This window comes from Pinus tabuliformis, chromosome 8 (genome assembly GCF_031772625.1).
Source record: "Pinus tabuliformis cultivar Carrire ecotype Pingquan chromosome 8, CPIR1, whole genome shotgun sequence".
Lineage (NCBI taxonomy): Eukaryota > Viridiplantae > Streptophyta > Pinopsida > Pinales > Pinaceae > Pinus > Pinus tabuliformis.
Genome location: NC_142294.1, coordinates 1,085,833,992 through 1,085,861,620, shown reverse-complemented (window position 1 = coordinate 1,085,861,620; position 27,629 = coordinate 1,085,833,992).

The window sequence follows — 27,629 nt, the reverse complement described above, 5'->3', positions numbered from 1 at the left end:
AACTGTATCAGAATGCAGGATTACATCAAACCTTTTGACAACTTCGTATTTCAGTCATGTTTATGTTCTCAAACTTATATCGTGTTCTCAAATTTACTCTGGAAGAATTATCTTTCAAGTTGCAATTTTTTAAACATTTAAGGATGTCAATTCTGTTTCTAACTTGTTTTGTTGGCCAATCATTCCTTGATTTGTGGAGTTCAACAATTGCTCTGTTGGTATGAATGGTTGTGGGATACTGCTGCTTAACCTGGAAGTGATTGTTTGGGAAGTATATTTAATGGTCACATCTTCGAGGGGTCATAGGGATACTTGTCCATACTGCTCCCTACTTTTCCAGAGCCAATTGGAAGGGCAGTCGAATCATTTAGGAAAAATTGAATTGAAGGCTACACTATTAGTCTAGATCACACGGAGAAAAATTACATTCTAACATTGTCAGGAGAATTCTTTCGTTGAAATTTCAAATAAGAATTGCGTTGTACTTGTTATCAGATTCCGTAGAGAACTACACAAATTTCCAGCGTGTTGATTGAGAACTTCACAAATTTCCAGCATACTATCTTTTCTTAATCTGGAGTTTGAGCAGGATCCTTTCTTCATTTTGGAATTTAAAAAACCTTCCAGCATGTTGACTTGAATGGTGTTCTGCTTACAAGAGTCGCCGGACTCTTGCAAATCCGGGTTAGTCACCTCTCTCTTTGGCAAAAGTTGTCCTGTTTTCTCAGGGTATCCTGTCAAGCTTAAAGGATTTGACACTCTGGTGTCAAGGAGTTAGAAACAATATTGAAATTCCAAGTGGTTACCAGAAACGTAACGATTCGCAACGTTCCTGCGAAAAACAGCTTCAGAAACCATACGGGACGGGAAACCACGTTTTATACGGGCGTCCTCGTTTTTATTGACAGGAAACTGGTTTCTGGCAAAACTGATCGTTTCCCACAACGTTTTATGCAAAAATGTTTATCCGTTTTCGCTGCAACGTTTTGGTTCCGTCTCCGTTTGTTAAATTTCATTTAAAAAACAAAAGTTTCCGAGTTGGTCCATTTCAAAAATAGCAGTTTCCAAGTTGAGTTCTGTGAGTCAGCGGCTCGGCTCTGCCCGTAAAGCGAGGTTTAACACGATTTAAGCTCCAGAGGAGCGTAGATTTGCCATTCAAGAGACACCGGTCAAGAACGAGGAGGGCATCGAACAGAGTCCATAGCATTCTGGATTTGTTTGAGAATTCCTAATTTCCGGGCTATGTTTTCATATTATTTCAATGAACCTAGGCTAGCAATTGATCCTTATGCAACAGATTGTCATTTCGATTGCTCTCTTCCTGCATTGATAATGGATTTTTGTTGCTAACATTGAATAGAACACTAACATATTTATTGTGGTCTTGGTTGTAAACGGTGTTTTTATTCTTATTTTAACTGTGGTTTCGATTTTTTTGTTGAATTTAAAAAATATGATACCATGAAATATGTTCATTTATTAAATGAGGGGGGAGATTTCTTGACAGAATAAACAGTAGTAGGTAACATCTGTTTTCAAACAAAGACAAAATGCCCCTGCTGAGAGGTAGAGATTAATTGCGAGTAAACAGTTATTAATTATGCTTTGAGCTTAATTGCGAGTAAAAAGTTATTAATTATGCTTTCAAATAATGTTTCGTGAGAGGTAGAGATTAATTGCGGTTATAGCCTAATAAAATGGTTGTTTTCTGGAAATTGATTTCCATACGAGCTGCTCTTTCAAGTATCCAACCTTTGTGATAGAACCAATTCCAAATAGCAGAAGGTCATGTACAAATAAAAGGTTAGATAATGATAAATGTCTACGTTTTATCTTACATGTCTTTTGAGAACTCAAAAAACATACTTCAACCTCAAAATGCTACTTAAACCTTAAGCTATCATAACGAAAATAAAGGGCGAGAAAGGACACACTTAACTTTGTTGTTTTGAAAGTTTGAAAATATAGGTCTTCTTTGAGATCATCAAAAAGCTACTTCAAGCTTAAGCAAGGAAAAGCTAGGGCCAAAATGGATACTCTTAAGCATCGTTCTTGTGCAAGTTTGAAAATGCATGATATTGAACTATTGATGAAACATAGCATATTATATTTAATATAAGTTTTCGAAAATTTAAAGCAACCAACCAATAAGTTAACTGTTCTTCAGGTTTTATAATGTTGATTAAAAGAGTATGTAGCCACTATCTCCATAGAGCTCTAGCCGTATAGCTATAAGATTTATTATTGTAAGTTTTCAGTATTCTTTGATAACATTTCTTTTCTTTTCCTTTCTCATATAGTAATTTTTTCAGCCTTTATATATCTCATTTTAATTTAAAGTATTGTCTTTCTTTTCTTTGGATACTTGTTATTATTCTTTATAAAAATATAATATAGATTTAATTTGTTTTATAAAATAGATTTAATTTAAACAAATTAAGAGTTTTATCCTGAATAATTTTGATAAAGTCTTTCGATCAAGTTTGAATGTTTTGTTTTCACTTTATAATTTTAGTTTAAAGTTTTCATTTTAAATTATAAAGCTTTTATTTTAATGTAATAGTGTCAATATAGTTTTTTTTTTAATTTATATTTATGATTTTTATGATTAAAAGTAAATCACTTTTTAGAAATGTTTTCTTAAAACTTCACATTTGGAAACATTAGATTTTTATGATTAATGTTGTGTTTTATATTGTTAATCTTTAATCTTGTTTTTTCTCTCTCCTCGTTTCTTATACACGAAACCTGCAAACTCTGTTTCTCGTATCGTGTTTCTCGTTCCGTTACCGTTTCTGGTAACATAGTAAGATATGGGCGTTGGCCTAACAATTGATCTGAAAATAAATTAAGATGCAAAGGTGGCTTATTAATTATCATCTTAAGAAAAATCCCAAGACTTGGTACATTTAAGGATTTGATTTCTTGTACTGTTTCAAAAATTTATAGATATAAAATTTCATGCTTTAAAAAAGGTACTAGTGATGTTTTTGTGTTCATTCCATAGCTCATAAATTGCAGAGAAATATTTTGATATTACATGAGTGAGTGAAATCACAAGAAATCCCATGGAAATCAAGTACAGGTTTGGACTTGGTGTACTGTAAAGGTTTGGAGGAAACAAGCTTGTATCAATCCAGATCAGATTATGTCAATGGCTACAGTATGAAAGATTCACCTCTCAATGATGATGACAAAATCTAACAAGGTGACTGGGTTTGCAGTGTCAATGCCCATCATGTTTTTGTCTATCTGGTGGATTGGTTCACATCGTTTGACGTAAGGTATTCTTGTTCTGACAATGCTCCTGTTAGCTATTGTTGTTTCCAGTTACTACAATTAACTCTTCTCTTTTATTCCATGGTTACTCCTTGAATATGATCTGGGGAAATATATTTTCTTGACAATTACAACTCCAAGTCTCAACCCTTCCCACATTGATAAATATTATGCACTCCACAGGATTATATATATATATATATATATATATATATATATATTTATATTTATATCTAAGATGTGAGATTCGACAGTATATATACCTCACTTTATATAGAATTCATTACTCTGTTGCAGGGCGCTTATTGATAACCTCTCACATCTCCTCCCTTGCATAATCCTACGAAAACCCCAATTCCTCTCCCCTTCAGTTAACAAGACCACTCCATAGAACAAGAATTCCTGATAATGTATGCTTTGCACTTAGTTTTTCCACTTTTCTTACACGGAAAACCTAGGGGAGGATCATGTCCATTTTAAAATGTTCCAATTATCAACAACCAAATACTAGTCTTAGATTTTCTCTCAAAATTTAGAGATCAATCTCTTATCTTTCACTTAAAATATCTCATGACTTCAATGTGATAGGTCTTTTTTAAACTATAGTTAATGGAAAATGTTTACAAGTAACAACTCTTTGTTTTTCATCGATGCACTTAACAACTATGGACTAATTTTCCAAACTTATCTCCACCCCTTAGGCACAAGAGAAGTTCCAGCACACCTTTCAAAATAGGGAATCCCCTTGGGAAAACATTTTGTATATAATTTGTTCAGAAAATATCATGGGGATTCCCCTCAAGGTAACATTTTATATTTGATCCTTAAAACACATCACAGATTTGACAAATGCATGCAAATAATAATCACTTATGAGCCTTAATTCAACATACGTCTTCCTTGTCTTATGTGAATAGTTACCTGGGAGGATCTACTAAAGTGAAAAAATGTATTAACAAATGTATTCCTTGTCTTCCATATATATATAGATAAATAGATATATCATCAGATGTGAGGTTGGATAGTACATATACAGGATGGTATATATACCTCACTTTATATAGCATTCATTACTCTATTGTAGAGCGCTTATTGATAACCTCTCACATCTCCTCCCTTGCATAGTCCTACAAAACCCCCCATTCCTCTCCCCTTTAGTTAACAGGACCACTCTATAGAAGAATTCTTGAAAACTGCACCTAATGTATGGTTCACACTTAGTTTTTCCCTTTTTCTTACACGGAAAACCTAGGGGAGGATCATGTCCATTTTAGAATGTTCCAGTTATCAACAACCAAATACTAGTCTACGCTTTTCTCTACAAAATTTAGAGATCAGTCTCTTATCTTTCACTTAAAAGCTCTTATGACTTCAATGCGATAGGTCGTTTTTTAACTATAGCTAATGGAAAATGTTTACAAGTAACAACCGTTGGTTTTTCATTGATGCACTTAACAACTATGGAATAATTTTCCAAACCTATCTCCACCCCTTAGGCATGAGAGAAGTTCTAGCACAACTTTCAAAATAGGGAATCCCCTTGGGAAAACATTTTGTATATAATTTGTTCAGAAAATATCATGGGGATTCCCCTCAAGATAACATTTTATATTTGATCCTCCAAAAACATCATAGGTTTGAAGAATGAATGCAAAGAATAATCACTTATGAGCCTTAGCTCAACATACGTCTTCCTTGTCTTCTGTGGATAGTTACCTTGGAGGATCTACTAAATTGAAACAATGTATGAACAAATGTATTCCTTGTCTTCTAGCGTATATACCTTGTCTTCCACCGTATATACCTTAAAACCTTGAGGGGTCTGCTAAAGGTAACTAGTGGATGATGATGAGAAGATGGAGCAGGATGATATCGTGGTCGACCTCAATGACAATTTTCATGGCTTTGAAAAGGAGCAGTTTGAGGCTGTTATTAAAAAAAATTTAGTATATCTTAATTTTTGGCATGCAATAACCTGCTTTGTGTCCATTGACAACCTGGATTTGTAATACCACCCCAAGTTTGGCTCACCTAACAGGCCTAGTGCAGCATCCTCGCACAATTGAGCAAGCTGAGACTTTAACTTCTCGTAAATATCAAACTTTCCTTAACCTATACTAGCATTTAGATAATTGGGATATACATGCTCAGAATCAGGGTGTGAACAAACATGGTCTAGTTTCATTTATGGAATATTTTTTGAAACTTTTGGTCTTTTGATAACATGATGTTTGACTAGGTATGAATCCAGGGCATTAGCCCATTCAGATGTATATATTAGAAAGAAATAGGATGCACCTGTTCTTTTCAGTGCTCGCCAAATGAAAAAAATATATTTGTGTAATTGTTGCTTCTCAAATACATTTCTAGTCAATGTCTCTAGCGTTTTAGTATATGTGAGGAGATCGGGTGGGAACTAGACATATATATTGGTTGAGGCCCTACCCATCCATACATGTCAGGAGTTTGTATATTCTGCAGTTTCTTAATATAAGATTCTTGCAACCTGTGGGAAAATACATCGATTATGAGACGACTGCATTGGACATGTCTTATGGCCCCTAAGAATTGATTCCATGGTTGATTTGGAAATGTTTTGAATGCTGATCCAGGTCTTATGATACATAAATGGATTTGGTCCGACAAGTATCTATGTGACAAGACAACGAATTTGTGTGCACCCCTAAACAAGCATGGGATTGTTATAGATATTTATTATTGGAACACCATTTTGGCTTATAATATTTTCTCATTGAGAAGTACAAACATGTACTTCGACAACATCATTGAGAAGAAGCTCTCTTCTAGTATTGCTTAGCAATCATGTGAAATACTAGTAGAAAGTTACTTCTCAAGTTCAATTTCACTGCAATATTTAGTGACTGCTTTAGGTGGAAAATCAAATGGTAGTAAACAAACTCTAAAATGGTATAGGTTAGAACTTGGCACTACCAGTTTTACAATATTTTCAAGCAATTCTATTTTTGGTTGTCTCTGGTCTTAGCTCAAGGTTTCAAAAGGATTGAAAATGGAAAGATACTTGAAAAAATTAATTAATTTCTTGGATCATACCTCTCTAGATCACGATAAAATGACTCTAAATCATCTCCGCTGCTATGATACAATGATAATCATAATCTTTCAATACAGAAAAAACAAAATAATAGCAAAAATTGCAGAACTAACAGAAAGAATACATGTCTTGTGTTTAATTACAAGAGATCACCTATATTTATAATATAGTGAGAGGGTCCTGGCATTAATTTAGGTGGTTGTCTTGTTCATCTGCCAATCAGTGATAAGTCAGATATGCATAGGATTAGACACTGTGATCTAAATAAAATTAACTACTTGATGTATGTACACCAACGCCCCATCATACATGAAACTTAGGGACATGGAAAATATGTTAAATCTCAAAATGGGTCCTGGCTACAAGGTCATGATAGTTACTATGTACAAAGTGTTCATGTTAATTTTAGGTAACAATGGTATGTTCTATGCTTTAGAGAAATTTTACTTCAATTTCTTTATTAGCCCAGTATCAATATTCAGATTAGAAATCACCTCAACATGATAGTAAAATGCAGATAGAACATAAACATAAACACTAGAGGACAAGCCAAGACAAGAGGACACAAGTTGTGGCACCAACCAGGGACAAACCCCAATATGGGGAAACCCTTGATTAATTCTTATTATATTCTTCAATAGTTCAACAGAGAAAGATAATACAATTTAGAAATATGATATTTTGGAACAACAGTAAAAAACCCTAACCAGAAAAGTCAACGCTGGTCAACAGAGCAAATTCCTTCCTCAATTCAGCTCGGTCAAACCCAGTTAACTTCGACCTCCAACAACAAGTCTAATCAGCCCAAAACAGTCCAAAAAAGTTCAATAAAAACTGGTCAACGAAAGTCAACCTTGTGGCTAGCTCTAGTACAGTGAACGCTCGTCAAAGGAGACGTCAAATTACCTCATTTTTTGTGCCCAATTTTGCGGCCTGCTAGGACAGAGATACGTCACCCAAAACGAAGTCAAACCAACTCAACACATCAAGTCAACACAGTCAAATAGCCTCCTTGAAGCTCAATTAACATTGGTCAACACATTCAACATAAATTTGTCCTCCTTTCCTTTGCATGTGTGAGAGAGAAGATTGCCCAAAAATGCATACCCAATCACTATAATAGAGGGAGATATGTGAGACGAGATGATGTTAAAATGACTTGAGGTATCCTTATTTTTATATGCAACATTGAGGATGAATTGGGGGTTTGACTGCCTATTTTTCTTGCTATCCGACCTTGAAAATGTGTCCATAATATAAATAAATTCATATCTTCATTTGTACATGTTAGAATTGGATGATATTTAGATCAATCCTACACCTCTCGAGGATAGAAATCCAAGAAAAATATCAGCTATCATAAATAAGATGACCCCTGTGGATTTTTGCCCTAGTTGCCAATTTTAAAACTCCCTCTCAACTATTGAGAATTCCATCTGCTAATCCATCTGCCAATCTATACTATCTCTACCATCAATGCATTGATCTGCTTTTCTCTGCTCTACTGAACTATGAAGAAAAATAACTGATCGAGAATGTATCATAACATTCTATACTAGCTTGAAGTCAGTCCCAATCAAAAGAGAGTGTCTCATACCACTCTTACTTACCCGAAGTCAGTTCCAATCAAAAGGGAGTTGGTCATACCACTCTAACTCACTTGAAATCAGTTCCATTGATCCCAGATCAATATCGGTCATCCTAGCTTAGGGAGTATGGTAGTACTTGATGTGTCCATTGGTAGTATTATGGTCCCTATCCTCATTTATCTACTCATTGGCCAGATGAGAGGCACTTCCCATGAGTCCTAGACTGCATGGGTAGGATGTCTCACCAGGAGAAGGATGAGCCACTCATCCTGCCTACATGCCGCCAAGGAGTATCATAGGGGAAGGCTGAACCAATCACCCTATACATAGAAACCCACTAGGGGAAGGATGAACCACTCACCCTATGGTTTTTCACTGCGCCAAGAAGTATCCCAAGCCCCTCCGGAGCTCCCAGAGTTCAATGTCCATCTCATCCAAGACCCTCATAAGAGGGTCCCTCCATGACTCCAAGTCGTTCTCGGAAGGCCAAGAATTTGACCTTCCCCAAGGGCTTTGTTAGAATATCAGTAACATGCTCATCAGTCCCAAGGTGATGGAGCCTTATTGCTCCTCGTTGTACCATATCCTAGATAAAGTGGTACCTGATATCTATATGCTTGGAGCGATCATGAAACACAAGATTCTCTAATAATCGTATCCCAATCTAGTTTTCACAGAGGATCACGGTGGTATCTAGCACATGTACAAACAACTAACTAAAGAGCTTCCTCGGCCAGACAAATTCACAGGAGGCCATACTAGCATCTATGTATTCGGCCTCGGTGGTGCTCAAGGAAATTGATTTCTACTTCCTACTCATCCACGATATCGAAGCATAACCCAAAGAAAAATAGCATCCAGAAGTGCTCTTGCGATCCACCACACTACCAGCCCAGTCATCATCAGAATAACCATTCAGCCTCACATCTCCGACAGTGTGTCTCAGTCCATGAGTGACTGTGCCCTAAAGATATATCAGAAGATTCTTGGCACCAATCCAATGTATATGATGAGGCTCAACCGTATATTAGCTCAATGTGTTAACTGCAAAACATATGTTCGGATGGGAGCTCACCAATAACCTCAGTGCTCCTATGATTTGACGATACTCAGAAGCATTTCCCCATTCAGGTCCTGCAGCACTACCACATAACTTCTTAAAGTTAAATTCCATTGGGGTAGTCACAAGATTGCAGTATACCATCCCAAATCTTTCCAATATCTTCACAACATATTTTCCTTCAGATAGAAAAATTTCACCTGGATTTTGCCAGACCTCCAACCCTAGGGAGTAGTGCATTGGTCCTAGGTCCTTCGTCTCAAATTCAATATCCAACTCCCTCTTATATTTATGAATGAGAGGGTCTGCACTTGTCAGAAAGAGGTCGTGCACATAAAGTACCAAAATGAGAGTTTTATCATTTTCAACCTTAAATTAGATTTCCAGATTGGCTTCACTTCTAATGAATCTCAACTTCATCAAATAGCTATCAATCCTCTCATACCAAGCCCGAGCTTGCTTTAAACCATAGAGAGCTTTTTTCAACCTGCATACATGATATTCATGACCATGAACCTCAAACCCCTTGGGTTGTTCCACATAGACTTCCTCTTTGATTAAACCATGCAAGAAAGTGGTCTTGACATCCATCCAATGTAGGTTCCATCCTTGCGAAGCAGCAAGGGCTATGATCGAGCTAATGGTGGTGTATCAGGCAACAGGTGCAAAAATCTCATCGTAATCTACCCCTTCCTCTTGAGAGAAGCCTCGAGCAACAAAGTGAGCCTTGAACTTTTCTACACTTCCATTAGCTCCATGCTTGATTTTGTGGAGCCACTTATAGGTGACAACTGACTTGTCCTGGGTTCTAGGGACCACATCCCAGATATCATTTTTCATAATTGACTCATATTCTTCATTCATAGCATACTTCCATACTTGTTGCTTCACGACTTCTTCGAATGATGAAGGCTCATTTTGAATGAATGAGGGTCAAGTATCCTTCATACCTGTTCGACTTCTTACTTTCATGAAAAGTCCCCCTCGGTGCAATATGTCTCTCGAAATCTTTGAGAGTATCCTTAAGCCATGAGGGTCTCCTCTTGGAAGAGGAGAACGCTTAAGGAGGAGGATCAATAGTATCCATAGGTTCATCAACATCTGACATCGTTTCATCTTCTTGTGCACCCTATTTTCTAATATCAGATTCTTAGTCCTTCCTTGGGGTAGGAAGGTTGTTGATCTTCCTGAGGGCCATATCTTCGTTGAAGGTGACATCATGACTTATCTCAACTTCCCTTTGACCAGCCACATAAATTATATATCCCTTACAATTTTCACTACAGCCCACAAAGATTCCTTTCTTCCCAGATGCACCCAATTTGCTTCTTTTCTCTTTCGACACATGAAAATATACGGGGCTTCTAAAAATTTTAAAATGAGAGACATTGGGTTTACTATCAGTGAACATTTCTTCGGGATTCTTGGAGTCCAATGCTTGATGAGGGCATCGGTTTTGAACATACATGGAAGTATTTGCAATTTCAGCCCATAGAAACTTCGGCAGGCCTTGATCATGAATCATGGCACGAAAAACTTCTACAATAGAGTGATTCTTCCTTTCAGCCACACCATTCTTCTCAGGAGTGTATGGCGTTGTAGTCTCCCTCTTAATGCCAACTTCTCTACAATAATCTTGGAATTCATTGGGTTCTTACTCGGTCCCATTATCAGTCCTCAATATCTTGATTTTTTTTCTCCGATTGGTTTTCAATAAAGGCTTTGAAGTGTCGAAACCAAGTGAAAACTTCATCCTTCTTCTGCTTTAAGAAGTAGATCCAGGTTTTGCCAGAATAATCATTCGTAAAGGTAAGATAATATTAGTATCCTCCCAAACAGTTTACAGGCATCATACTAGATATGTCAGAGGGGATCAATTGAAATATATCTGTGGTCTTGGTATTACTTGAGGGGAATGGTCCCCTTGTAATTTTTCCTTCGACACATCCTAGACATACACCTTCATGTTCTACTTTGAACTCGGGCATACTTGTCACCATCTATCTCACATTGGGTAGGGCCTTATAATGAATATGGGCGAACCTCCGGTGCCATAGTTTAGACTGTAGAGATGTGTCACAAGACATGGCTCCCAATGGACTTCCTCCAACTTGATGTAAAGTTTCAACCCTAAACCTAAGAGTAAAAGCATCTTTAAAATTTCTTTTCCAAACACGTACCTTTCCATCTATAAAATCCACCTTAAATCCTTTGTCTTCCATTGCCAAAATGGACACTAGATTCTTCTTGAGATCGGGTACATATAATACTTCTTGCAAATGAATAGTGTTACCTTGATTCAATTGAAGGGTAACATTCCCTACTCCCTTCACGAGATAGGTGGCATCGTCTCCAAGAATGATCTCCAAGTTTGTCTTCGTTTCTATTAGATTAGAGAGATCTTCGTTGTATCCAGTGAAGTGCCTTAAGGCACCACTATCAATTAGCCAATTACCCAAAGTGTCTGGAGGAGAGGCAGTGGAAAGGGCCAATATAAGATAGTACTCCTTTTGTTTATTGTTAACAACATTTGATTCTTCATACCTGGAGTTCCTTTCCTTCATGGAGGGTCCATTTCCTTGATATCCCTCATTCCTTTTTCCCTTTCCATTGGACCTGCCATTCCTTTGTTCATTGTTGTTGAAGTTTCCCCTGGAATGATTGTGATCATCATCGCGTGACGTGTCCCTTCTATTTGTACACTCTATTTCATACTAGAAAAACTTATTGCAAACAAAGCATCTTCCCTTCCTTCCATCCTTAGATCCATGCTTTCCGTGGAAATGACCTCTAGACCCTGCATTATTTCTCCTTTTGGCATGAGCGGAGAATGCAGCGGGTTCTATTAGAAGGAATTTCTTTCTCCACCATTCTTGTTTCTTCTTCAATGAATATCAACATTAATTCTTCAAACCCTGGAATTTGTACTAAATACATACCACTCAGGTGGGAGTCCTCCAAGGGTGGTGAGAGTAAGTTTCCTATCAGGAATCACTTCTCCAATCGAGAGTAGATCATTCTTGATCTCAGTAATCCTTAATAAATAGGATTGAATGGCCTCGTCCTTGACCTTATTGATATCTTTCAAGTTATTCTTGAGAAATAGAATTTGATTAGAATTACTAACCTTGAACATGCCGACCAACCTGTCGTAGATCTCCTTGGAGCTCTTCAATTCGAAGATGTAGGCCACCAAATGCTTGTCAATGGAATCCCTGATAATATTCTTCACTTTGACTTCAACCCCATTGTACTTGGTCTTCACAATAGCTGATGCATTTGAAAGAGGCTTGTGGATTTTACCCTACACATAGTCCATCACTTATTGTTCTTCCAAGGTCAAATCAAGAGACATCTTCCATCCATGATAGTCAAATTTATCATGGAGCTTGTCTTCAGCTGGGAAGTAGGATGAGGAAACCATTGAGACTTTTTTCCTTGTCCAACTATCTTTGGTGATTTCTTTTTCACTCTTTATTGGGCTTTGTCTTCACCTTAGCTCTGATACCATGTTAATTTTAGGTAACAATGATATGTTCTATGCTTTAGAGCAATTTTACTTCAATTTCTTTACTAGCCCAGTATCAATATTCAAATTAGAAATCACGTCAACGTGATAGTAAAATGCAGATAGAACATAAACGTAAACAATAAAAGACAAGCCAAGACAAGAGGACATAAGATGTGGCACCAGCCAGGGACAAACCCCAATCTGGGGAAACCCTTGATCAATTCTTCTTATATTATTTAATAGTTCAGCAGAGAGAGTACAATTTACAAATCTGATATTTTGTAACAACAGTAAAAAGCCCTAACCAGAAAATTCAACGTTGGTCAACAGGGAAGATTCCTTCCTCAATTCAGCTCAGTCGAACCCAATCAACTTTGGCCTCCAACAAAAATTCTAATCAGCACAAAATAGTCCGAAAAATTCTAGTCAAAATTGGTCAACGAAAGTCAACCCTACGACCAGCCCTAGTACAGTCAACTATGGTCAAAAGAGAGGTCAGATTGCATCATTTTTTGTGGCCAGATCTGTGGCCTTCTAGGATAGAGATACCTCACCCAAAATAAAGTCAAAACAGTTCAACACAATCAAACAACCTCCCCGTCAATGTTGGTCAATGCAGTGAACAAAAATCTATCCTCCTTTCCTTCACACGTGTGAGAGAGAAGATTGCCCAGGAATGCATACCCAGTCACAAGAGGAGAGAGAGAGATGTGAGATGAGATGATGGTAAAATGAATTGATGTCTCCTTCTTTTTATATGCAATGTTGAGGATGAATTGGGGGTTTGAGTGCCTGTTTTTGTTGCTAGTCGACCTTGACAATTTATCCATAATATAAATAAATTCATATCTTCATTTGTACATGTCAGAATTGGATGATATTTAGATCAATCCTACACCTCTCAAAGATAGGAATCCAAGAAAAATATCAGTTTTCATAAATAAGATGAGCCATGTGGGTTTTTCCCCTAGTTTCCAACTTTAATAGTTCAGAACAAAAAAAATCAGAGGGGGGGGGGGTGAGATTACCCCCACCTTAGGGAATATTTCCTTCACCCCAAGAAAGGTAAGAAGTTGAACAGAATGGGACTTTGTCAATGGTTAGTGAAGATCAACAACTTGCATCTTAGTGAGTGAAAATACTGTAAATCAATACTCCTATCATTAATCAAATGTAGGATGTAATGCATTTGGACTTCTATAGGTTTGGGAAGTTGATGCTCTACTGGATGCCTGATAGCATGGATAACACTTTGATTATTGTCCTAGATTAGAGTAGGTTTCTCTTGCTGAAAAATAGACTTGGTCAAAATATTTTCAATCCAAATAGACTCAGTGGCAGCGCTATCAATACCTCGGTATTTTGAATCCATAGGAGGAAGGGAATTAACATATTGCTCTTTGCTAGACCAAAATCCAGGACCAGAGCCAACTTCCAAGATGAATGACATAGACAGAGTTGGAGTTACAGTAATCAAGTTTTCCAATCTAATCAGAGTTAGTATAACCCACTAAATTTGTATTACCATAAGAACAATACTTAATGCAACTTTCTAATGAAGCTCATGTTGTTCCTTCATGATTGGGAGACCAACCGACTGCATAGGAGATATCTGGATGATTGCGAGTCGAATATAAAAGGCTTCAAATGAGTTTCCAATACAACATAGCATCAACCAAAGGAGTGGAAACACTTGGTTGACAAATTGGCCCTTGACAAAAAGGGTGTGGGTGTAAATTTGCAATCCAATCTGTGAACTCTGCTAAAGACATCCAAGGCACAATTGAACTATGATATGCCTATCCTAGATGTAAACTAAAAGAGTTGTTGATACCACATAGCATCACCCAAAGGAGTGGAAACACTTGGTTGAAAACTTGACCCTTGACAAAAAGAGGGTGGGTGTAGATTTGAAATCCAATATGTGAAATCTACTAAAGAGATCCAAGGCATACTTGAGTTTGCGAGATGCTTATCCTAGATGTAGACCAAGTGATATGTATCTCAAGAAAGTAGTGAAGGAGCCTCAAGTCTTTTGTGTTCCACTATTGATGGAGAGTGGAATTTATATGATTAATGAAAGTAGGAAAAGGACCGACAACATACTATGACCTACTATCCATAGCAAAGGAAGAATCATAGCTTGAAGGAGATGGAAAATTGCATGATCCATTCCAGAGGTCCTTGTTGGAAGTTTTGGGCTGAAGTCAAAAATCGTGTCAAATATGTTTAAAATTGCATGCCTCATAAAAACTGTCAAGGGGGTGTCCCCAGAAGAAGATTGAAGTGGATGGAAACTATCTATTGACGATCCTAGCGTCTTTGGGTGCAATCTTGGGTCCAAACCCCCAAAGAAAAATGCAAGGCAATGAACATACAATATATGGTTTTGATATTTGTTGGCTATCCAGAATATGTTAAAGGATGTAGATTACTTGTTCCAGATAAACATCTATTAGTCATTAGGAGTGTTCAGTTTGATGAGCATGCCCCTTGGAATCTTGATCTTCATATGATTTTGCTTCTTTTGACTTGACTTCTCCAGCGAATGATTTTTCTCTTGCAGAAAATTGTAATGAAATGTTTCTACCACTTTCTAAGTGGGGTGAAAGTGTACATACTTGGTTTAAGTTCACTTAGGTAATAAATTAAATCCTTAGTTTTTATATCTGCCAATCAACTTCTTAATTTCTAGATTCTTCCCAGGTTGCTATGAAGGGAGGGCCATGCTTTGTATTCCAGGCACAACAGATTTTATAGACAATGATATTCTTGGTCCTTAAATTGGTTTTGAGTCTTTGTTCTTTTTGTTCTGATTTTGTGGACTCCACATTTAAAACAAAGAGTGTTGACCAAGCTCATTTGTTAGCTTGAACTCCATACATACAAGGCATAACAACAACAGAAGAAGTAGAATTGACATAAAGACTTATGTTGTTGTTCTGCCTTGTCTATATGGAGTTATATAATTTTAATTACAAGGAGGAGACCTGTATCTATGACATAGATTGTGAGGAGCCCAACGTTAAATATAGGTGGTTGGGTAGTTCACCTTCCAAGTTGTAATAAGTCAATTATGCACAATGATCAGACACTGAACATTTAATTTAACATGGAGAGATATGAAGGCATAGATGCACAATTAACATTGATCGATCCAAAGTTAATTTACTTTTCATAATAATAATTTTCTTTCATTTAATGTGTTAATGAAATAGATATAAGACTAGGTTAGATTGATATTAAATTTTCACCATAGATTTATCAATCCGAAGGATTAGATAGTTCAAGTTTAAACTTTCTATTTTTAAAGTTTTTACAACCATAAATTGTTAAACGCTTAAAGATTTAATCACATTTATGCTTAATAAATATTGAGTTAAAACTGAGATGTAGGTTGGTTTCATATATGCAAAAGATTGAGTTGGATCTATGCTCAATTGATTTTTTTCTTATAGTAATTAAAGGAGAAAACATAGATAGGGTGATTTTATATCACAACCTATGGTGCACCTTTTATTGCTTACACTTATAGCTAGAAAACATGTTTCTCATGATAGTAATATATATTTCCCTAAACCAGTGGAGGGGGAGCTTGTTGATTAAGGTACATCAGCAAGACCAGAAAACGACAAGAAATCCAACATTGGGTTTGGGCATTGTTAAAATAGGCAAGTAGGGCCAAATTCCACCTTGGGATAGATGATTTAATGGAAATGATTATTGCAATATATTCCTCTTTTCGAGAGGACCAAGATTGATATAAATATCATCTCATTTGGACAAGCAGAAGTATGTTTTTGAATTTATGCCCACTTATGTACAATTTCTTTAGGTCAGCCACATCATCATGTAGGCTCATGAAGCCCAATAGACATGACTCATCACCCTCATCGACTTGTATAAATACAAGTGTCCTCCTACCTCATTTGGAATATTCATCTCTCACACATTCCCTCTCCTTCCCTCATTGGTTCATACATCATTGGGCATTCTCTCTCTCCCACATGTGGTGCAAGGAGGACGAAATTACAAGACATAATTGCAGGGACAAAAATCACAAAAATTTTGCAGTTTGACCAACATTGATCGTGACCTTCCAGACATCATTTGACTTTGATTTTTTGGGGTTATTTTTGTCTCATCAAACCACATCTTTTGGCACAGAAATTAAGGCATTTTGAGCAATTTGACAATAGACCAAAATTGTAGGTTGACCACAGATTTCAGACAACAATTTGACCAAGTTTGACTGCTGAATTTGTCACTGTTTTTTTCTGACTTTGACCTCTTCATTAGGTCGAGTTTGACTGGGGAAGACCGAGTTGTTTTGAGGAAATTTTATTGTTGTTTTGACCAACATTCACTTTTCTGGTTAGGGCTGAAGTTTGACTGCAAAAATTTATAGGGTTGTTTTGACTTTGAATTGGGCAAGTCAATTTGACTTTTGTATTCTCTCTCTCTACTGAACATTTGATATAATAATAAGATTCGATCAAAGGGTTTTCCCCACATTGTGGTTTTTCCCTGACATCTGCCAAATCTGGTGTCCTCTTGTCTTGGTTTGTCTTCTGCATTTTGTTTCATGTTCTATCTTATTTTACTATTAATGTGATTATTGTGATTGCTATTGTAAATTGTAAATTGTTAATGTGTTATTAAGGAACATTGAAGTAAATTGTGCTAAGCATAGGAAATACCATTGTTAACTAAAATTAACAGGCACCCTATCCAATTGGGCTGGTTGAAAAGTAAGGAAGTTTGGGAATGCATCATAATTAGAAACAACTAGAACGACACAGAGTGGAGATAAATGTTATTGGCATTGTTGTGTTGGTGTTGTGGAGGCAGCACCTGTGAAACAATTCTTCAAATGTAAGATATCATATTGTAATAATTTCCTCGTTTTGTTTTTTATAAGAGATCTCCTAGTAATGCAGTGGGTGTACAGACTTCATGGTGAACCAATTATGGCTAGCCGCTACCCACTGAGTTACAAGCCTAGAACTGGTGTTTCAATTGTTATTCTTTTATCAATGCATGTAATTTCTCTATAATTATCATAATTATTTTTAATTACTTAAATAAGTAAGGAGAAAGATATGATCAGATATTGAGTCTTTGATCATGGGAGAAGACACTACTAAGGCCATAATAATATGGTATGACAAGGATAAGACTGTGAAAACTTTTATGGTCTACATAACATATAAAGCTAGTGTCTTCTAGAGGTCCATATCAAAAACTATATCAGAGTGCAGGATTACATCAAACCTTTGGGAAACTTTGTATTTCAATCATGTTTATGCGTTTCGATCTGTATCCATTTATATCATATTCTCAAGGAATATTTCCAATCATGTTCCATTTATATCTTGTTCTCAAATTTACTCTGGAATAATTTTGTTTCAAGTTGTAAATTTTTAAACATTTAAGGATGTCAATCGTGTTTCTAACTTGTTTTTCTTTCTATTTTTTCCTTAATTTGTGTTCAAAAATTGCTTTGCTGGTATGAGTGGTTGTGGTAAATTGTTGCTTGATCTCGAAGTGATATTTTTGGGAAGTATATATAATTTATTTAGATTGGCCACAAACCTTCCAAAATGTTGATTTGAACATTGTTCCACTTACAAGAGTCGTTAGATTCTGGGAAATCCATGTTGGTCACCTTTCTCTTTGGAAAAAATTTCCCTGTTTTGAATCCTAACAAGCCCAAGGAGTTAACACTCCAACCAGGGAGTTGAAAAAATCTTGAAATTCCAAGTCGAAGATATGGACAGTGGCCTAATAATTGATATCAAAATAAATTAATATGTAAAGGTGGTCTATTAATTCACATCTTAAGAAAAAATCCAAGACCTGTTGCATTTAAGGATTTGATTTCTTGTATTGTTAAAAAAAATCATAGATATAAAATTTCATGCTTTAAGAAGGTATGAGTGTCGTTTATGTGTTCATTCCACATCTCATAAATTGTAGAGGAACTCTTTGATGCTACGCAAGGGAGTGAAATCCCGAGAAACCCCATGGAAATTGAGTACAAGTCTATACTTGGTGTATTGCAATTGTTTGGAGGAAACAATATTGTATTAACCCGGATAAGATTATGTGAAGGATTGTAGTATGAAAGCTTTCCTTCTCATTGATTACGACGAATTCTAAAATGGTGACTAGGTTTGTAGTCTCAATGCTCATCTTGTTTCTGTCTATCTGGTGGATCAATTCACATCGATGGTTGTAAGGTCTTCATGTCTTGACAATACTCCTGTTATCTGATGTTGTCTCTAGTTATTACAATTAACTCTTCTCGTTTAGTCCATGGTTACTCCTTTAATATGATCCAGGAAATGATATTTTCCTAATTGCGACTCCAGCTCTTAGCCCTTCCCACATTGATAACATTATGCACTCCAAAGTAGGGTAATTTATGTTGCATATGATGTGATATATATCTTGATGGGAAAATGCATCTTCTAATGTAGGATTAACACTTAGTTTTTCTCCTTTTCTTACACGAAAAACCTGGGGGATCATGTCCATTTTAAAATGTCTCCTATATTCAACAACCAAATAGTCTTCACTTTTCTCTACAAATTTTTTAGATTGGTCTCATATCTTTCACCTGAAATCTCTCACAACTTCAATGTGATTGGTCATTTTTGAAATATAGATAATGGAAAATATTTACAAGTAACAAATGTTGGTTGGTCATTGATGCACTGAACAACTTTGTACTAATTTTCCAAATCCACCTCCACACCTTAGGCATAGGAGAATTTCTTCACAATAGGGAATTCCCTCGAGAAAACATTTTTCATATAATTTGTTCAACAAATATCATGGGGAATCCCCTAAGGATAAAAACCTATCTTTTATCCTTAAAAAAACATCACAAATTTGACCAATATACATAAAGAATAATCAATTATGAGCCTTAACTCAACATACGTCTTCCTTTTCTTTTTAGGATAGTTACCTTGGAGGATATACTAAAGTAAAACAATGTATGAACAAATGTCTCCCTTGCATTCCTACATAGGTAATGAGTGGATGAAGATGAGTAGATAACAGAGGATGATATCGTGGTCTAACTCAGCGATAATCTTTAAGGCTTTGAAAAGGAGCATTTTGGGGCTGTTATTAAAAAGTTTTTTGGCATATCTTAATTTTTTGTATGCAATAACTTTCTTTGTGTGCATTGACAACCTGGCTTCATAATATCATGCCAACTTTGGCACACCTATCAGGCCTAGTGTAGCCTCCCCACATAGTTGAGCAAGTTGAGAGTTCAACTACTCGTAAAAAATTGGATTTTTTTTTTACTTTTAGTAAACCATAAAATGTTTATTTTATGGGAAAAGTTGTGATATTTTCAGGCTGAAAAACCAGTTGGATGAAAATTCATAATTTTTTGGCACATTGCCAAAAATCAATGATGTTATCAACACTTCATAAAATTAAAAATAATGAAAGGCATGGCCAAAAGTGGAATTACAACCTTAATTTCATCAAGCAAGAGTAACATTTTAGTTTCCCTTGTCATACAATTTTTCTTTTGGTTAAATGTTGTGTACTTTGAATACATTTCCAAACTCAAGTTCCTTGACAAGTGCAATTGCTTTTGAAAATCATTAGCTCATAATAAAAATTAGGTAGTGATAATTCTTATTTTTCCCATTGCAGCTCAAATCTACTTGAAATCACGATTTTCACTTAAAACATACAAGCCCACAGGGTGATTTTGCTTCTTATATCATTGTAGCAACTAGTTAACTAGTGCGTGTTATTCAAGTATGTGTCACTTGAAATAATAATTGGAAGGAAGAGTTCATATTGCTAGTCAGTACATTTCATTGCATTGTATTTCTATTTTGTAACTTATCTAGAGAAGGATAAATTAAATCAACAAAGAAGAATTGTTGTGGTGATATACCATAGAGGATGCCCACTAAATACCACTACATGTGCACAAAACTTACAAAAGTAGAATGTAGATGAAATAGCTAGATCCATGGATTCTTAGGCCCCAAAACCTACTTTCCACAAGCATGGATATTAATAATGAAAAATCATGCCTTCTAGATTATGAATTTCCTGAGGTCCCTCCCTTTCATGTAGAGGATACTTTTCCTTTTCCCCAGAAGGACTTGGACTTGGGTTTCAAATACCTTGGTTTCTTTCTTAAACCAAATTGTTACAAGTTTGCACATTTGGTATCTTAAATTATGTTGCCTTTAAATTTCAAAAAAGGTTTGGAAATTCCCTTTGGCCTTGACTTCCTAGATTTTGCATGTAGCATTTGAAGATTTTATGGTTTCGTTGTTTTTGGTTGAAACATCTTTTTGTTAATCTTAATTTTATGTTGTACCTTGTAAAAATATAAAATGGGCAATCTCCAAGACACAAAATTATGACAGATCTGTAAAATAAGCTAAACACATAAATAACAATGGAGCAAAGTTTTTGTTTTATTTTTTTTAATATTTTATGTATTCAACTATGTCAACAGTCAGATAAAGATAATATGCATTTGTTGTACATAAGGAAATCGTATTCCATATCTTGTAAAAGTAAATTGAGTTTCTAGCTACAAGTTGTAAGATGCATGCTTATATTAGGTGTGTATGTGCATTTCAAAATATTTGGTTTAGTTATTTGTGTCTAATTATTGCTTCAAATGTGACCATGCAGTGGCCATTTGACCTTTTTATTCCTCATGGCAATAATTCTACACAATGCTTTTATATTATAGTGCAGAGTTTGGCATTTTTGGTTGTAAGTTCTCACATTATTTCTTTTCTATTTTCTTTCATTTTCCTCATGTCAAAGATGAAATTATTTACTTGTTCTAAATGCTCTGATTGAACATTTTACTAAAATATCATTATTTTTATAAAAATTTGTTCTGAAGTGTATGAAGTCCTACCTCAATCATGAATTTGCAGATCTCAACGTTTTCTATTTTTTTGTTGCGGAGAATCATTGGAAAAAGTGTTGAAGTGGGGTCATTGTATTTAGTGTTTTGTGAACTTTTCCATGTGTTGTAAAGGAAATTCTACAATCTCATCATATTGCAAATAGTAATGAGAGTTTTAATAGATATTTTAATTAAAAAAACAGATTAGATCACATTATTAGTATTTAAATGAATATTTATTTGTTGCAGATCGAAGACCTTGGATTCGTCTTCCGACCTTGGAATATCCAAAGAATGGAGCTTCTAGTATTTAGCATGACTCTCGATTGGTGGATGTCATCTATTACATAGTTTTTATAAGCAAACCATTAAATGATTTTAAAGGTGGAAATACGTGCAATGCATATGCAACGCAGTGAGAATGTTTAGAAGTAATTAAACAACATTTCATGTGTAAATTGTAGCCCAATCAATATTTAGTTGGAAACTCATATTGTAATACTTGACATTTCATATAATAAAATTGCGGTTCAAATTATTTACAATTGTATGTGTGGTTATCAACTTATGAGACTGCATGATTCACGTGTTTTCATATTAGAAGAGTATGAATATTGTATGGTATTTTTTTAATATAGTCGCAAAATCATACTAATGCATTTATGTTGATTAAAAAAGAACACAAATAAAATGAATATAAAACTACTAAATTAGTCATTTATATTAATTAATAATAAACAAAAATAAAATGAATATAAAACCACTAAATTAGTTTTTTATAAAATTACTAATTAAAGTAAATGAAATGAATATAAACTACTAAATCAGTCATTTATATAATGATTGTGAAACTACCAAGACAAAATAAACAACTACTGCAAATGATAAATTTGTGATTACAAATGACAACTAAATTTTTCATATATATGACTATTAGTAGCTAATTTCCACTATCTTATAACATGACTGAAATTTAGTCATATTTCTTTGGTCATTAATTGGTTTCAAACGATGACTAAAATTTGCATATATATGACTATTAGTAGCTAATTTACAGTATCTTATAACACGACCAACATTTTGGTCATATTTCATTGGCCATTAATTGGTTTTTTTGGGTGATAATATAGTAATATATTTTGTTGTATATTTGGTCATTAATTGTGGCAATTAATGACTAAATCAATTACTAAATTAATGACCAAATTTATGACTAAATATACTACTGGACGATAAAATTGAGACAACTAATTAATGACTAAGCTAAAAAGGACTAAAAGTTGGTTGCGTTCTAAGATACTGTAAATTAGCTACTATTGGTCACTGACTGAAAAATGGTTGTTTATATGAAAATTTTAGTCAATTTTTAGTAACTAATTATCCATTTTGTACTAGCGCACAAGGATTTTTCAGAAGTTAGGAACTCGATACCAGGAAACAACATGCAAACACCCACATATATATTGTTGAAAAAAAATCATGAATCAAAAACATAGAAATTTCAGATATCGAAATATATTTTGTTCCAAACTGCTCTCAACATTGAAATGTAGATTGATATAAAAGGTTCATATTTGTGTGTTTTAGGATGATATGGTAGTAGATAGGTTATAGACAAGAAGTTAGGGCTTTGGGATTCCGTATTTTTCAGGGTTGTGAACATCCCGATAACATCCCAATTTTATCACGAAATGACGAATTTTTGGCCTAGTCGATGTTTGTTGATTTTTACCGATATTTTGGTGGTATCATAATTTTGCTAATGTTCCCCCATTTTTACCGATATTTTTTATTTTTATTTTTATGATTATTATTTTCCAAACCCTTGTTTCTTTTATCTTGATGTTGATGTTTGCAACATTGCATATTTTGCTTTTGTTTTATATAATTTTATTTTTATGTGGTTTTTTGGAGGATTGTCATCTTGATGTTTCCAATGGGGCTAAAATGGATCTTGAGTTGATTATTACACATTTCCAAACCCAAAATCATTGTCACATGCTAGATAGAAAAGGCAAGATAAAGGAGAATACAAAATTTAATTTTTAGAATTTAATATTACCATTAATTACCAAGGTGACAAACTTGCTAAAACTCTACCCCTTATCTTTGTTTTATCTTGAGATCAGTTGGATAAAAAATTGGGCATCGGTGGGGGAAAGTGGGGCACCCAGCCATCCCATATTTTTTGGGTTGGAGGTGCCTAGTTGTCCCCATTTTCTAAGAGGGTGGATGAGAGTTACTCTCTTTTGGGTAAACTCATGCCCCTCACTGGGGAAACATTTCCCCAAAATGTGGTGTGGGGAAATGTTTCCCCATGTGCCTCCCCACCCCTAGAGCATGGCCAACATGTCTCCGTGAAACACTGGTTTTTTTCTAGTCTTGTATGATTTTTTACTGATATTGTAACTATGGAAAGAGTTGGCCTCATCTTAGATATGGTGAAAGTCAGAGTGGTGTGAATGAAACAATAGTAGAAAATTGACAAGAAATAATATCCAAGGAATTGATTGGCACGTGAAGGACATAAGAGCAGTTAAGTTGATATGGGAGCAAAGAAGAGTTATGACAAGCATTATCTGCCATAGATAACATATAAGTGTGTAATAGTAGCACAAAAAAATGAGAACAAAGGTCTTAAATAACCACATAGCGAACAAAAAATTGGGCATAAGAGGAGTTCACCCTGACGTATAAACATTTAATAGGTCTAAAGTTATGCACAAATCCTAGACATGTTGGATTGGAGTTGTGCAACAATGTGCAGACATATTTATACACTGTATGGAACAATACATGTTGAGATTTTCTATGTATAATTGCTTAAAGATACATGTGACATACATTAACTTGATCAAACAATCATTGGAAGTAATTATTAGATTAGAAGATCAATTTCTATTATAGAAAATTCAATATGGCATCAAAGCATAATTTCTTAACTCTAAAGGCCATAGTTGTTCTCCAATTTGTGATACTTGCTTCACATGTTGCAATTCATGTCCTCATTCCTCACACTCCTTATGATGTTGGTGTTGTAAGGCTATAACTAATCTGAATTGGATCCTTGAAAATTATCAGATTTCTATGACTGTTTCAAATCATGACAGACTTCAAAAATCTTGTAAACAATGAGCTACTAGAAATAACTTCTATATAATGGTAATTTTCAGCCATCACGGAGAAACAAGGACCTTCGGTCAAAGTGCGCTAACCGTTGGCCCATGGGTACTGTGCATGGTGCAAAAATGGTAGTTGGTAAGCTCAAACCCAGAAACGAAGGCTGATCTGATTGCAATTAGTGCAAAGCAATAATTGTGCATCGTTGGGCAAAACCCCTCGAGAAGGAAAAGCCCCGAGCACTCGGTAACAAGGGAAGCCAGGAAACTGTAGGAAAAGTGCTAACACCGATAGGCGGGTCCTGCGCTCCAAAACCGGTGGAATATCAGAGGCATTTCGGGCGGTAATCGGGTTTGGCAAAAGACCAAGTGATGTCATTCATTGAATGATGCATGTTTGGCGGATGAGAGAGAAAGTCGCTCTCATCGTGGGCTAACATTCAAGCAAGTCACCTGTGTGATAAAAGTGATGAGCGTCAGATCTGGAGGCCCCAAATCTAACGACGAAGATTGCACCCGATGGGAGACCGAATTTGACAAAAGAATAGGCCGAGGCATATGAAGATTTGAAGTCCGATTCGACCACTGAGCTGGTGGATGAATCATTTCGCGGAATAGCCGAAATAACGACTGTTCAAGGAAGAGATGGCACTCAGTTCATGAGGGGACAAGTAGCCACCTCCCTGTGAAACGTTACACAATGGTGATGATGCAGAGTCAGGGAATTCCAAGCAGACAGAGGCAGACGATCCGAAGGGCCGAAAGAGGAAGCGAATAGTCAAGGGACGGATTGGATTTAAGCCATGAACAAACAGACAACAGAAGGGGGACAGTGAGACAGAGGAGGCATAATAGAGAGTGAAGCAAGAAGCAGAGAATAGAGAAGTTGAGCTGACCTGCAGAGCTAAGGCAGCATTGAGCAGATAGAACCAAGAAGGCTTGAGAAGTTCGACCAATCCCTGTGAGGATATCTATTGGGAATTGAGTACGAAATTGAACTCATCCCATTAAGACCAATTGAGGTTAAGACTTGGTAAGGGGGAGTCTATGTACTCTAGTGGCTTGGGGAATCCATGCACCACCCTACTAAGCATCATCTGTTATGGGAGACTCAAATTGAGCTCCTCATTGTAAAAACTCTGCTTAAAGACACAATAAAAGAAGGCCACCACTGAAAGCTGGACCAAGAGACGTAGCCCAGGAGGATTGGGTGAACTTCTTATTAAATTGTTGTGTTTTGCATTTGGTTGTTGTATTTCTCTTACTATTTTCCAATTTCCTGTGTATTTCGCAATCTTATCGATCTGTTGCTTAAAATAACATAGGCACACACACCAGCACATGAGTTCGTAATACCTACATTAATAAACTGAGATCACTCACAAGTGATTTTCAGATCAAGTGGTATCAGAGCTATAGGTTGTTAAGGTTAGACAAGCTTGTGCTGGATTTAGCTGTTGAATGCTAACTAGATCAAAGCTAAAATTAGGAGACAGAGAGTTGGTCGAAACTAATGCTGAAATTGGAAGAGTCTATCCTCAGAAGACAATGTCAGAGGAAAGTTCTTTGGGGCCAGATCCTCAATTCATAGATAGTTTCCTGGCCATAAGGTCCATGGTAGAGGAAATGTGTAAGGACTTTAGAAAACATAAAGATGAAGACTCATCAGGCTCCAAACAAGATAAAGGAGAAGAAGAATCTCTCCTCCATGACCACTCAAAAGGAAAAGGGAAAGAAGAAAGCTTTCTCACACCTCCTAATAGCCCTGAACATAAAAAGAAGGCATCTTTGATCAAACTAGATGTTAAATTTGGTTTACCAATATATGATGGAGAGCTGGATGCAAAAAAGCTAGAAAATTGGATTAGACAGATTGATGTTTATTGCAGAGTGCAAAGTATTGATTTAGACAAGAGCAAGATTCAGTTGGCCAACCTATGCCTTGGAGGCACTGCCTTAGTTTGGTGGGAAGGCAGGACCCAAGCTGACATGAAGAGACATGGTAAGACTATTTGTGTCTGGAATGAATTTGTTTCTGCAATCAAAAAGCAGTTCTTTCCACTGGCCTACATGTAGCAAGCCATGATGAACTGGAAAACTCTTCGACAATTAAAAGGGAAAAGTGTACAGGGTTACACCCCAGAATTTAGGAAGAGAGCATTAATTCTAGGAATCTCATTAGACTCACCTAAGACTATGTTGAAGTACATCGGTGGTCTACACAGCTACATGAGGCACACTATCCTCATGTTTAATCCCACTAGTATAGATGAGTTATCTGTACAAGCTACTCATCTAGAAGCTAGAGGAAAGAATGAAAATCCAGAAGTTAGGGGATAATCCCAATCCACTGCAACCAAGAATAAGGAGAAAAGAAAATAGAAATGGAAAACAAGGAAGGCTAACACTGCACAGAAAAGAAAGTCTTCATGCACTCATTGTAAGAAGGATGGGCATGATGATGAGCACTGTTGGATTCTGCATCCAGAGCTGAGACCTAAGAAGTTCGAGGGCAAGAAGAAGAAGACTGCTACAACTATTCAGAAAGATTTGGGGTCGGACTCAGGATATGAAACAACCATTGAAGCCAAAGGTATAAAAGGTAAGAATTCTGAAGCATCTACTAGTAATTCTACACAATCTACTATTGATGAAGAAAATGAGAGAAAAAGGCATGAGCTTTTCCATATTCGTGTTATTTCCAAACATCAAAAGATTGATACTTTGTTTGATACTGTCTCACAAGTAAATTTAATTTCTGAAGCAATTGTAAAGAAGTTGGGATTACTCACTACACCTCACAAGAAACCATACCCATTAGGATGGTTAAGTGATAAATCACAACTACAAGTGACTAGACAATGCAAACTTAAGTTTTCTTTTGGGGCAGCATTTGTAAATGAGGTTGAGTTAGACATAATTCCTTTGGATATATGTGGAATTGTTTTAGGAAGTCCTTACTTGTATGACAGAAAAGCTATCTTCTATAGAGCTTAGAACAAGTATCTACTCGTTAAAGAGGGAATCAAATACTTTGTAAGAGCTCATAAGCTCAAGAATAATTATACTCTCATAAACTTA